This window comes from Coccinella septempunctata, chromosome 2 (genome assembly GCF_907165205.1).
Source record: "Coccinella septempunctata chromosome 2, icCocSept1.1, whole genome shotgun sequence".
In the NCBI taxonomy this organism is placed as follows: Eukaryota; Metazoa; Arthropoda; class Insecta; order Coleoptera; family Coccinellidae; genus Coccinella; species Coccinella septempunctata.
The window spans coordinates 51,383,054-51,395,997 of NC_058190.1; positions in this window are offsets into that span (position 1 = coordinate 51,383,054).

Sequence of the window (12,944 nt, forward strand, 5' to 3'; positions counted from 1 at the left end):
CGTTAAATAGTACAAAATATATGTACCAGGGTCATTTGTTGACTAATTCGAGATCGTAGATCACGAATATGCAATTAGATTTTTTGTAGGATCAGTATTTTACGAAATAAATCACTTTTAGTGGAAAATTTCGAAAAAATTGGTCAACTTTGACCAGCAGCCAGAAAAAGAGAATTACGCATATGCTGATTTTTTTTATGATAGATGAATCCTTTGCGAATGAAAAATCCTAATTTTCATTCATCAGAAGCGAACAGCTTCGATTTTATGGTTTTTTTCCGCGAAGGTCCAATTTTTCATCTAACAACATGAAAAATAAATTTTTCAAAAAATATCTGTTCGCATATTCGTTATCTTCGCCCTTGAATTAGTCGACAGTATAAATTCGGTTTCGATCGGAGACCAAAAATATTTTTCAAAAAAATCGCAATTTTTCCATACGTATGGAAAATTTGAAAAATTTTTGATCTTCCCAATTTCCACCAAAACTAGAATATTTATTGAAACGAGGGCGTAGATTACGTATATGCGAACCGAATTTTGCTGAAAGGATTAGTTTCCAAGTTATGGTCGATGTAAAATTCGAAATTTTGGACCTTCGCGGAAAAAATCATAAAATCTAAACTATTCGCGGTAGGTGAATGAAAGTTTGATCCTTTCGTTCACGAAGGATCAATCTATCACCAAAAAAATCAGTATATGTCCAGTGCCTCTTTTCTGGCTGATACTGCTCCTCAAACTTGATCAATTTTTTCCTAAATTACTAATACTAGGAAAAATCTAATTGAATATTCGTAATCTACGACCTCGAATTAGTCCAAAAAAATGACCCGTGTCGATTAAGTTCGAAAAATAAAAAAATTTCGGATTTTGAATAATTTTGTCTGCTACTTACTTACCCACGCTCAGAACAAAAACTATTCATTAAGCTATATCGACCCGGATCATTTTTCTGACTAATTCGAGGTCGTAGATCAGGAATATGCAGTTAGATTTTTTCTAGGATCAGTATTTTGGAAAATAAATCACTGTGCAGTTTTAACTTTTCTGTGACTTTTCTTTAATTATATGTGTAGGCATAGGGGCAGCAGAATCTTAAGCCAGCCCTAGAATCGGCCCTGTGTGAGGCCTTAGATTAATTAGCACTCCATTGAATCATCTTTCTATTTCATTAATTCTCTGGAGAGCAATCTTGAAACAAATCAACAAGTCCTGAACGATCTAGACTCACAGTAGAGAATATCTAAAAGTTAGTTAGGTACTGATAAAATTGAAAACGAATGTTTAATAAACAGAAATTTATCTATTAGTTACAGCTCCTGTTCCAATCACAATATTTTCAACTCACACAAATCATTACTTTCGACATAAAATCAATTCAACAATGAAGAATGGCCATACAGCCATTCCATATACTTCTATATTTTATTATACTGAAATATTGACATCTGTGTTTTTTATATGGATTTTGTAAATAATAATATTTTACTTTCCCTCCAAGTGATAACAGAGGAGAAAAAATATTTGAACAAATTTCCTCCATATTTCGGTATCCCCCAACTACCCAACAAAAAATATTATGTTCGAACTGATGTTATTCTTTCTCAACCTCTCCAAATTTCCTTCTAGTAAACACGGAATCCACTTCGCTCGTTATGCCAGAAATATCACCATAAATCATTTCGTATCTATTTCACGAATTACAACAGAATCGTTTAACGTTTTTGAACAACCGCCAAATCGATGTTAACACCACATTTCAAGGGCTTGTACTTTGAAGAGCTAAATAACTGATGATCTCGTGTTCCTAATTCGAATCCATCCATTTTATCTTCCTCGTTAACCCAGGAAATCACCTTGCAAAGAGGTATTCGGGATATGCGAGAACTGGTTCTTAAATTATAATATTCATATTTAATTGCATTTCGAATTCGATATTAGGCTATGTGTAGAGTTGGTTGGTTCGATGATGGTATGAGGAAGGAATTTTGTGTTTTATGTCCCATCCAGGTCCCATGTACCAGCGTTCACATTTGAAGGTTACAAACTTTGAAAGGTTATGAATTTCAGGATTATTCAGTCCTCTGTCTTGAATCATGACAGGCAGAATCGTCAGATTTCACCAACCAATAGCTTTATTATGTGATCCAAAAATTTTTTCTTAGATTTGAGGGGTTTTATAGAAGAATAAAAGGTTATATGTTTATTTGTGTCCGTTTTTTTCAACATTTGTAACCTTTCCGTGCTTGACTTATTGGCACTTATGCAGGGAGACTCAAAACACGAGGCAAAAAATTAAGAAGCTCATACATACTACGTTTATGCCATATTTTAGACAGGGTAAAGAAACTAAAACACTTCATTTTTATAATAATTATCAGTCAAACAATTTATTAGTCTGAAACCCTTCGAAACAGATTTTGTTTGAAAGGAAACATTTTCAAATAAACATTGTAATGCTTATCTTTGATCTAATCTACAAAATCAATTTCTCATATAGATAACGGGGCATCACTTCTGACATTGAACTGTGCTCATATTTAACCTCCAAAAAAAAACAATCAAGAGTTGTAAACTATTATAGATTCCGGTTTCATCTTTTATTTCTTTCGAACCTAATGGTATGAGAACAGGCTCCTGGTTTACCTGAGCCGACTCTACCATAGCCATATAACTCATACATTAATTTTCAGTATCATCCTCCATGAACTGGTTTCTCAGACAGATATGTTGAACCCGAGCCAAAAAAATTACATAAAATTCGTCCTTAGCATTAATACTTATAATTGGTTTCCGTGTGAAGTTAACATTCTGGAAAATTTGAGGCAATTTTCCGTATTGAATGTATTTGGTCCAGCCCAAATTTATCAGTGCTTGGGAATGACGAAACCTGCACAGTACTCATGAATATTTCATTCAGATATATAAAGCCACATTAACAGTTGTTATGGCCAACAAAATGCGACCAATTATTCCAATGAGTACAATTAGGAATTCACGGTATGTGAAGAATTAATTAATCATTTCATGTAACTAAAATCATATAAATCAATACAAAACCATGATTTTCCATAATGCGATTTCACATTCACTCTGAAAATGTTCTACACAGGCGTGAGAAATTTCGAATGCACCATGCAATTCCTTTTGGAATTTGTATTATGTAGGACCAAAGTGATTATGTTTCAAAATTAGCTGGAGAATCCGTAAAAACAAAAATTTCTGGTACATGATTCGAATATGATGTGTACCTTGTTTGGAAATTCCTAACAAATGTATCAAGAAGGTAAAGAAAGATAAATAACAACCAGAAAAGAATGAAAACCTATATTGAAGGTATGTTGTTGGATATGAAAAAACACAACCTCTTTTGAAGATCGCTACTTTCAGTTATCAATAACTTGAACTTTCACTCAATCTCATATATAAAAAAGGAAATAGAAAAACGATTTTGAATATGTACGGATGTATTAGGTTAGGTGTTTAAACACTGTCAACTATTCGCTGTAAAATGTCGACTATAGAAAACAAACTAGGATATTTTTGAGAATCCATTACAAGCAGTTGTAACTAGATGTTAATTAAAATCAATCGTGTTGATTTTACCCCGTCTGAAAAAGCCTTGACTGAAGTGTATAAGAATTTGAATATTCAAATTTCCTCAATTGTAGTCCCTACAATAATGACATCCAATAATAGAATGTTTTCCATTCAAAGTTAATCTGAGAAAGCGGTAATTCAAGTTCCTTACTGACATTTCCATATTTGGAATTTCGAACATTCTCACTGTTCAAGAACAATTTTTTACGACTGATAGAGCATAGATGTCAACAAAAAGAAATGCTACGAATGTTTAGGTATTGTTTGAATGAATCGCTTACGATAATGAAACTTCGTGTTCGAATTTCTAGACAAAATTCTCTTTGGTTCCGAGAAGCCACAATTATGGTATAGATAAAAAACATTGTTTTGAATTCTTGAAAATATATAAGAATTATATTAACCTTATGATCACGAAAGATTCTTTCAGCCAGAACCTCTAGCAGACCGTTCGTCGAAAGTTTCGATCTACATTTTTCCCATTTTCTCCTACAGTTGGATTTTCCCAAATTTTTATAGATTACCTACCCTACCCCATATGTGCACAAAAAATTGGGTGTTCTGTTTTCAGTGTCACTTAGTGTAAGATAAACACTCCATCTGTTTTCCTATATTATGCTGTCATTATTTTTCAGACCATAATTTGAACGAGAAGTAGTTTCGGGAAACTTTCTAACACAATTTTGTTATCCAACTTTCAACATCTCCTGATGAAGAGTACCTTCGGTTCTACATGAATCTAGGCAAATATTTACTTTATTTTGATGCGACCAAATCCATGAGCTCTTAGAAACTTCCCCCTTCACTGAAATTTTCATTATTAAAAATCTCCTTAATCAATTTCGAAAGCTCCCTGCAACAACCAACAACTAAACTTTCTTTTACCGCTACTCGTATTTGAAACTTGTCACTCGTATTTGAAACTTATGGAATGGGATCATACTATTATACAGGGTTGGCCATAATTCTAGAATGAAATTGCATCAATATTCCATGAACGAATACAAGAAAAAGAACACATGTATGAGAGATGTTCCAGATACCTTAACAAAGCCTGGAATGAACATCAATTTGTAGGTGATCTCTATCAATTGTTGAACAGTGTATTTCAGTCCGCCTTGCAAATATGCTCTTTGTTTCGGTAGCCAGCTTGGTCGAAAGTCAACATAGAAATTGATATGCTGCTAGCACTTATCATCTGCATGTCATAACTGTGGTGCTGCCTGGGCGGTATAATCTCATTATTCCTTTTGCTGCAGCTTCGGTTGTGGTTGCACTCGATGGAATTGGAGTTGGCTGTCGCGAATTGCCAGATGAAAACATTCAAATTACGTTGTGACCTTAAATGGACGACCTACTCCTAAAACAAGGGATTATGTCATTATCGAATCGCTTCATCAAAGTCGCCAGAATTTTAGCGGTTACGGATTCACATTCGCAGACATAAACTCGCTTAGTTTCGAGAATTCAGAGACCAATTTCCCAAATGCCGTAATAGAATCGAGTACACAACATCTAATGTTTTAGCGGAAAACGCTAGCATCGGAACAAAAAGGGAAAAATGATGGATATTGAAGGCTACAGCAAAAGAGATGTGGAAAAATTGTTGGATGGACATCAATTCAAATGAAGCGTCAAGTCTTATTTTTCCATAATCGATTCCTTATTTTTGATAGAAAACTGCTGAGATTTATTTGTACTCCTCACACTTGAAGCCATTCAAATCTAATACCAATTTTATCGCCCCACTAAGAATAAAAGATTCGTGACATCTACGATTTTTTTCTGATTGTGCTCGCTGTTTTTTACTCTTGTCTTAAACCTCCCCGTAGAGAATTCCAACTTACATTTCCCTGCAGTCTATCCACTTAACCACTACCTCAATCATTAACTGTTCATTGGTTAATTGCAATGCCATGCGTATAATTTTTCGCATTACGATTCATTCTGAACTCCGTTTTAATGCCTGAAGGGATCTGAATTAGCAATTAGCATAATATTCGGGACTCTACCTCCAATATCAAATCTGTGTCTTAATTATGCTACCAGAAAGGAATACCGGTAAGAAACATGATTTATACGGCTGTAAATATGCTGATATAACCGAAACCCAAGATTAACTTTTTTGAATATAGAATCTAACGTTAAAATGAATCGGCTGAATTAGGTCTTACTACCTGTTATCTACTTGTAACAGTAAAAAATTTGATGCTTCCGGAATACCCCAGCGTTAACCTAGAAAAAATATAGTCAATACTCAACATATACTGAAATATGCTCGACCAAAGTATATAATGAATTAATGAAAATATTCCTGAAAGTTACACCACATGATATTTCACAAAACTTCACCAAGCATTTCAATTTCTTATACACTGCGGACAATCATCATCATTTATATGATGATGATCATTTCGTCGCTTGAATCTCAAGTCAGAATAATGGATTCTTTAGATTCATCGTCTCCAAATGTGGAGAAAATCAAGACTTAAACTACTAATGGATTATTCAAAGCAAAACAGAAGTGTTGTAATATAATTTTCTCTCAAAAGGGAAATGATAATAAAGATGTAACTCTTGTGATTACAGAGCCGGAGCGAGGGCGTGGCGAGAGAGGCAGTCGCCACGGGCGCTAGCGATCTGGGGGCGCAAAATAAAAATATTAAAAAAACAATATTCTCTCCAATTGAATATTTTTCATTTAATATTTAACACAAAACATAATATTATAAAAATATGCCAAACACATTATACATATGTGTGTGAATTAAATTAATGTGAACGTAAACGAACACTATACAGGTGGGATTGTAAACAAAGTCCGTAGTCCACAGCATGGACTGGAGAATAATAATCAAATACTTAATAATAATAAATTATTAAGATATAGTCCAGATATAGTCGGAAAACAGAATGCGTCGCCACAGCCTTCTAAAGAACGTCTCTATTGACGGCTGTGGCGACGCATAACAACGCGATAACAAAGGCCATGTCGAGATCTACTTACAAAAAAATTATTTCCTTCAGAACATAGACAACAATAGCTCCTGGAGAACTGGAGAGCTGGTAAATTATCACAGATAGAGGTTACAGAAGAGGAAAAGAGAAGAAAAATAAAATAGCCTGGAGGAGAAGTTGATGATGAAACATTTTAATTTTGACTAGAGGAATAAGCTGAAAAAGGACCTCATTCAAGTATTGAACTATATTTCAGTGCAACTCGAATAAAGATTCAGTGTTTTGCCAGAAGTTTCTGAAGACAGCTTTCTCGAGGGAATATGTTTGCAAGGCTTTCTACTTGGCGAATTAAACAAGAAAGCATTGAAGTATAGTCCCGATTCAGATCCAAACAAATTTGTGGCCATTCAAAATATTCTTGACTTTATCAGTAACTACAGCTGCCCAGCTACATATTAACGTTCTTTCAACAAATTGAAATTAGTGAAAACCTATTTAAGGTCTTTAACTGGACAGGAAAAGCTGACTTATTTAGCATAGCAGTCCCATCAATAGAAAAGAAAAAGAGTCACGACATCATTGATATTCTTGCAGAAACCGAAGCAAGAAAAGTCAAATTATAGTTCATTTTGAATGCATGTTATTGTTATTTCGTATCCCTTTTATTTTGATTTTATTTGTATTGATTTCTTTAAAACAGTAAAGATTTTTCCAAGCAAAAAAAGCTAGGTATTCGATTATGAAAGATAAATACAAATCAACATAGGAAAGAGAATTTCTTAGGGGCGCATTATGAGAATTCGCCACAGGCGCCAGAATCCTAGTTCCGGCTCTGTGTGATTATGCTCCTTTATATTGGCTCAAAGCAAAAGGATGAGTTAGCCTAAAGCACTCATTGCATCAGCTCTCCAAGACACAATACACTGCATGAATACTGTATGACTTCATGAATATTCGAATCTTTTGACATCCATTCAAGTTTCAATTGAATTCAAAGAAAAGCGGTTACGATTCAATGTTCATAAAACAAAGTCCAAAAGACTGAACCAAAGTTTTCCCTTGTTCCTCGAAAAAAACAGTCGAGAGTTATTAGAATGTTTCGATTGGATCATCTAAAAACTCCTATGAATATTTGGTGTATAATAATAAAAGAAGTGAGAACTAGGAGAAAGAGAATGATGATAATTTGGACGTTATTTCCTCAGTATGTCACTGAGATTGTATTTTTGATGGGGATACATTTGTAAGATGCCCCCTGCTTCTTTGCATCAGGAAAATCCGAGTTTTCATGAAATGAGCATCTGCTCTGTAACATTCAACGTTGATACGGTAATTTTTAAAAAATTACAAGATGCGGAAAGTAACTAATATCTCCTGTTGTATTGTTTGAAAAATAAGAAAAAATCGATTTTCACGAAAATTTTATCGGAGATCCAGAAGTTTTGGGGAGAAATTTCAGGTTTTCATCCATGAAAAATTGAAACCCCCTCTTCGTTTAGTTTTTCATCGTTTTAATGGCATTTTTGAAAATAACAATCTTGTTCGACCCACTTAAAACCTTCTGTTCCATACTCGGCATATCTCAGACTCTCTTATATTATAAAATCGAGTTGAAAATTTTCTAATTTATGAGTTAAAAATGAGCTAGGCATTGGACCCTCTAATAAAACTGCCTATTTGCTACTCCGTTCAGAAATTAAGGTATCCTGTTAGTGTCCTAGCATATGATCATCTATAAGAACAAAATAGTCGAAGATTGAATGATAAATTGCTTCCCAAAGAGCCTATTTCAAAGTGGACTCAAAAATGGAAAAAAAAATCGGTTTACTCGACATTCTCCCTTAGATTTTCATCGTTTCAATGTCGTTTTTCGAAAATTAGATATATCCATCGAACGGAGTTGTGGAAAAATCGACGTATCGTTGAGACACTCTGTATCTCATTCGGAATTCACGATGCAAAACGTGTGCAATTATTCCCGAAGGGGTCCCAGTTTTTTTCCGTTCCAGATTCCAAAGTTTCGTCGATGAGTATGTTACACCAAATTTTTTTCGAAGCCCCTGGGAAGGCGGGTTTGATAATCCAGTATCATAAAGGTGTTTCTATAGGAATTATCTTCACGTATAACCCGTAATAATACCTCATTAATGCAATTTCGCAGCTGAACTAGAGGGATCAATTAAGTACACAAAAACGGACAAAGCGCTATAATTTGGAATTTATAATCATCGAGGAGACTTTGAAACGGGTTTTTGTTTATCTTTTTTTTTCACGATTCTACGGCCAACATTTCCGTTCACCGAGCTTTTGATCAATATTCGTTGGCTTATCGTCGATATTTTGTTCATACATTCGAGTATTCCCAACTGAATCAGAAATGAAAATATTGATTTTTAATGGAAATCAATCCAGATTCAAAACAAATAAAAGACAAAATTTGGTACTATTCAAATCAATCAGCGTCACTCGGAGTATTAACAGGAAAATCATCTCATCGAGGAAGAGCAGATGTTGACCATGGTTTCGGTTCTATTTGACCTCGTCAGAGCAACACAATTCTATTATGTTCGGGTGCTGGATACATGCTGCAATCCAAGTTGCTGACTCAGAAGCACTGAAAAGATCGTTAATATGGATCAGGAAGAGGTTGGGTGACAAAATTGGGCCATACTTCGGGGGACGGAAGATTTCCCTTGCATGTATGTATTGATAAATTCACATTTCCCATGCATTCCGACATGCGTGCTCAATTTATGTCCAATAAAATAGATGAGAGTCTATGTTGCATCGGAATAGATCCAGTTCTACATTCCTTCAACCACAATATTCAAAATGTTCATTTCGTCCCTTCTGGAAGTAGAAATCGTGACTAGAGTTGGGAAATTGTTTTATATTCCTCTCGCAGAATTAGATCACAACTCGAAATCAGCCTTATACAGGGCGAATCTTTGACTCGTAGATTCTATACCATTTTTTCCGAATCGGCTATGTTTGAAAGATACAGGCTGTTAAGAAACCATAAAAATGTTACTTTCAGTTTTATTTCACAAACGATTTTATCGAATGAAATGAATTTCGGTATATATTTCTTCAATTATTTGATGAAACTTTTTCAAACACAAGATATCAGCCACGTCTTCCAGTTTTCTCATAATGACCATCACGTACCACAAAAATATCAAAAATTCAAAGAACCCAAACTCTTGAAACTATGTTGGTAGCTATCTGATGAATATTTGAACCTTTTGTGAAATGAAAGTATTCCTCTTATTTTCTCGTATAATGTAATTTGATGTTCAAAAATTAACGGAGGTGTTGTGTCACAGATTTAGCTAGTTATTCTGAAGATAATTTTGTTTTTCCACAGGTGGCACAGCTCATTATGAAAACTTGAAATGGCTTTATCTTTTTATCAGCGCCGAATTGGGAAAAATGGTATAGGAAGAAGTACTTCTTTTGACCTCAAGAATCTAGTGTCAGAATATTTGTACGAGTCAAAGACTCACCCTATATACATCGAAAATAAATAGTTTGCTGATACGGCTTCAATACACAAGCTTGAAACCCAAGAGAAAAACTTTTCGGTTCGAAACATGTACATATTTGTATTCGTTCGAAAGAAATTGGATGCGAGAAATTCGATTTACTTCTAAAGCTCCGCGTAAAGCCAGTTTGAAACATTTTAAACGAGATATAAAGTACGTAAATAAATTCGTCGACTGGAATGAATATTCTGAAATGCTTTCACCAACTGAACACTCTCTGAACTGGTTGCCATAATTTCAAGACGTTTTATGAAACATCACTGCCATTTTCGATTTCTTCCATATTTTTCGGGAATTTATTGAATAATTTAAGTGCAAAATATGTTGAAGATCTCTGACATGAATCGTTGGGGATCAAAGGCTGTGTGCCAGATTATTTTGCTCGTCATATTTTATGTATGATTGTTCACATTTCACGTTAATGTTGCTACATATTGAAATGAATGTATTCTTCTTCGTTTACTTAAAAAGTCATAGAAAAAGTATACTCTGTCACACCGTTAAAATGAAAATATGATGCTCATGATATACTAGCATCAGATTCTCATTTTAACCCAGAATATAGGTACTATTCTTTCTACAGTTATAATAAAAAACTCGTCTCGTACAACTGTTTTTAATTCGAATTTAAATTTGAACATCAATTCTTCCCATTCCCTTTAAATTAACTCGTATTTCAAAAACGTCATACTCTGTTTCTCTTACAGAGGGAAACTCCAAGCACATGGCCAATTTTCGTGGCATAATAAACCACTCGACGAAATATATAAATTTAGACATTGTGGGCAGTAATTTCGATTATTTTGACACCACTGACAACAAATAGTAGTGCTGGCGTGTCTATTAAGTCGAAACGTTCACATTTCTTCCCGATCAGCTTGAGGCACATATGTTGTTGTTTTGCCACGATGAAAAATGTTCACGAAATTACGAGTAAGATGTTCGACTGGCCGTCTTCCAAGAGTTCCTATGTATTTCCGTAGTAGTTTTCGAATTACTTCTACAATCCTATCACTCTGGATGAAAATAGAATCGTAGTAAATAGGAAATGAGAGTGGTTGAACGAAAACTCTATTGCGCTTTTCGATTCTAGGAATCCAACTGGGATTCAAGAAGATTTGTTTCAATTACCTTGATCGGAAAACATGTTCAACGAACGTAGTATTTTCTTTACTGTCAGTTATCAAACTGCATCAATCATCCCCAAAATGCATTTAGATAAAATTTGCCAAAAACGTTATTTATGTTGTCCAGGTCTTACTCGAAGCAACAGAGAGAAGTGTATGGAATTTCAACCTATTCAGCATTCAGTATAAAACGCTTCTAGGATATTACCATAAGTTTGAAAATCATCGGCTTATTTCACTGGTTATTTTTAATGATCAATTCTTCGAAAATATTTAGAAATCATACTACGAATTTCAGGCGAGAAAAACTTTTGGAAATATTCCTGTAGGTTAGAATTTAATTAAGAAATTCCATCCGCAGATTTCAATAAGGATCTCAGATTGAAAATTCCCCATTCTAGGTATATCCTAAATACTTCCGCTGGAATCGAAACTTGGAAACTGAGGAAGTGTTCACAGATAGTGAATTTCTTCCAGAACATTACTTCTCCGTGCTCTCTGAGGCAAGAGGTCCTTCATATCTCGCACCTACGAGTTGTTTTTTAATTTTCCACAAGTACATATATAGAATATTTCCGCCAACTGCACTTGTAACAATACCAAAAACTCGCAAACTTTTTGTTTTGAGAACTCTTTGTGCCCTCCGAAAAAAATCCATCGGAATGTAAGTTCGAATCGGTTCGATATTGGATTCTCGATGAATCAACACGTCCTTTTGAATCGACGAACAATCAACCCCCCAACCCCATTCACTTCAAAGAGCTCTCAAGTCCCTGTAATTCCAACAAGTAGGACAATCAAGTTCGCCACCCTGTTAAATGCTTACAGTCCACATCGAGCTATATGCACAGAACAAAACCACACAAGTTCTGTGAGTATTAAAGAATCCAATAGGTATCGAGGGAATTCAGAAAAGTTGGCTACTTTATAAAGCTCGTGCTGATCAAAAGGAAACCATAACATGAGAGCTACATATCTACTAGAATATTAGTGCATCAGTGGATTGAAAAGAAATTACCAGTACGATGAACTTCGATGCAGTAGAGTCTTATGCTAGAAATAAAAATTGACTAGTAAAGATACTTATTGCTTATGGATACAGATATCGTTTTGTTACAAATACAATAATTTTCTGATATTATTTTATATACAGGGTATTGGCTTGATATGGCCGATTCTTGATCCATAATTGAACTAAAAATGAAACATATAATAGGACTTCTAGTGAAGCATAAGGAGATGCAGATGTCTCAAGATTAAAAAATAATAATGTTATATTCTACACAGAAAAATAGGACAAAAACTTCATATCAACCTGTATCTTCATGACTCTTTTCTTCCAAATTCAGTAGAAGTAAATTCCATGCCTATTCTACACAAAAAATTATAGGTGCTAGAGTTATGTCCAGAGCATACACCGTCTATTCTATACGAATGAAATTCTTCTTGCATTCTCTAGTATTCATAAGCACAGAATTAATTCTGTGTTTACTCTTTAAAACGCTTCTTAAATTGCAGTTTTTTCCACAATTTCATTGGAGTGCTTCTTCTGGAGAAATTATTGATCACAGATTAAATCAATCCAGCAAAAACTCTCATTCATGATCCATTATATTTTCTTATAGTATATTACAAAATGAAATGTTTGGTAAACAACGTTAATATTATGAAGGATAAAAAGATAATGAAAAGATTAATTGAATCTATTTCTCGA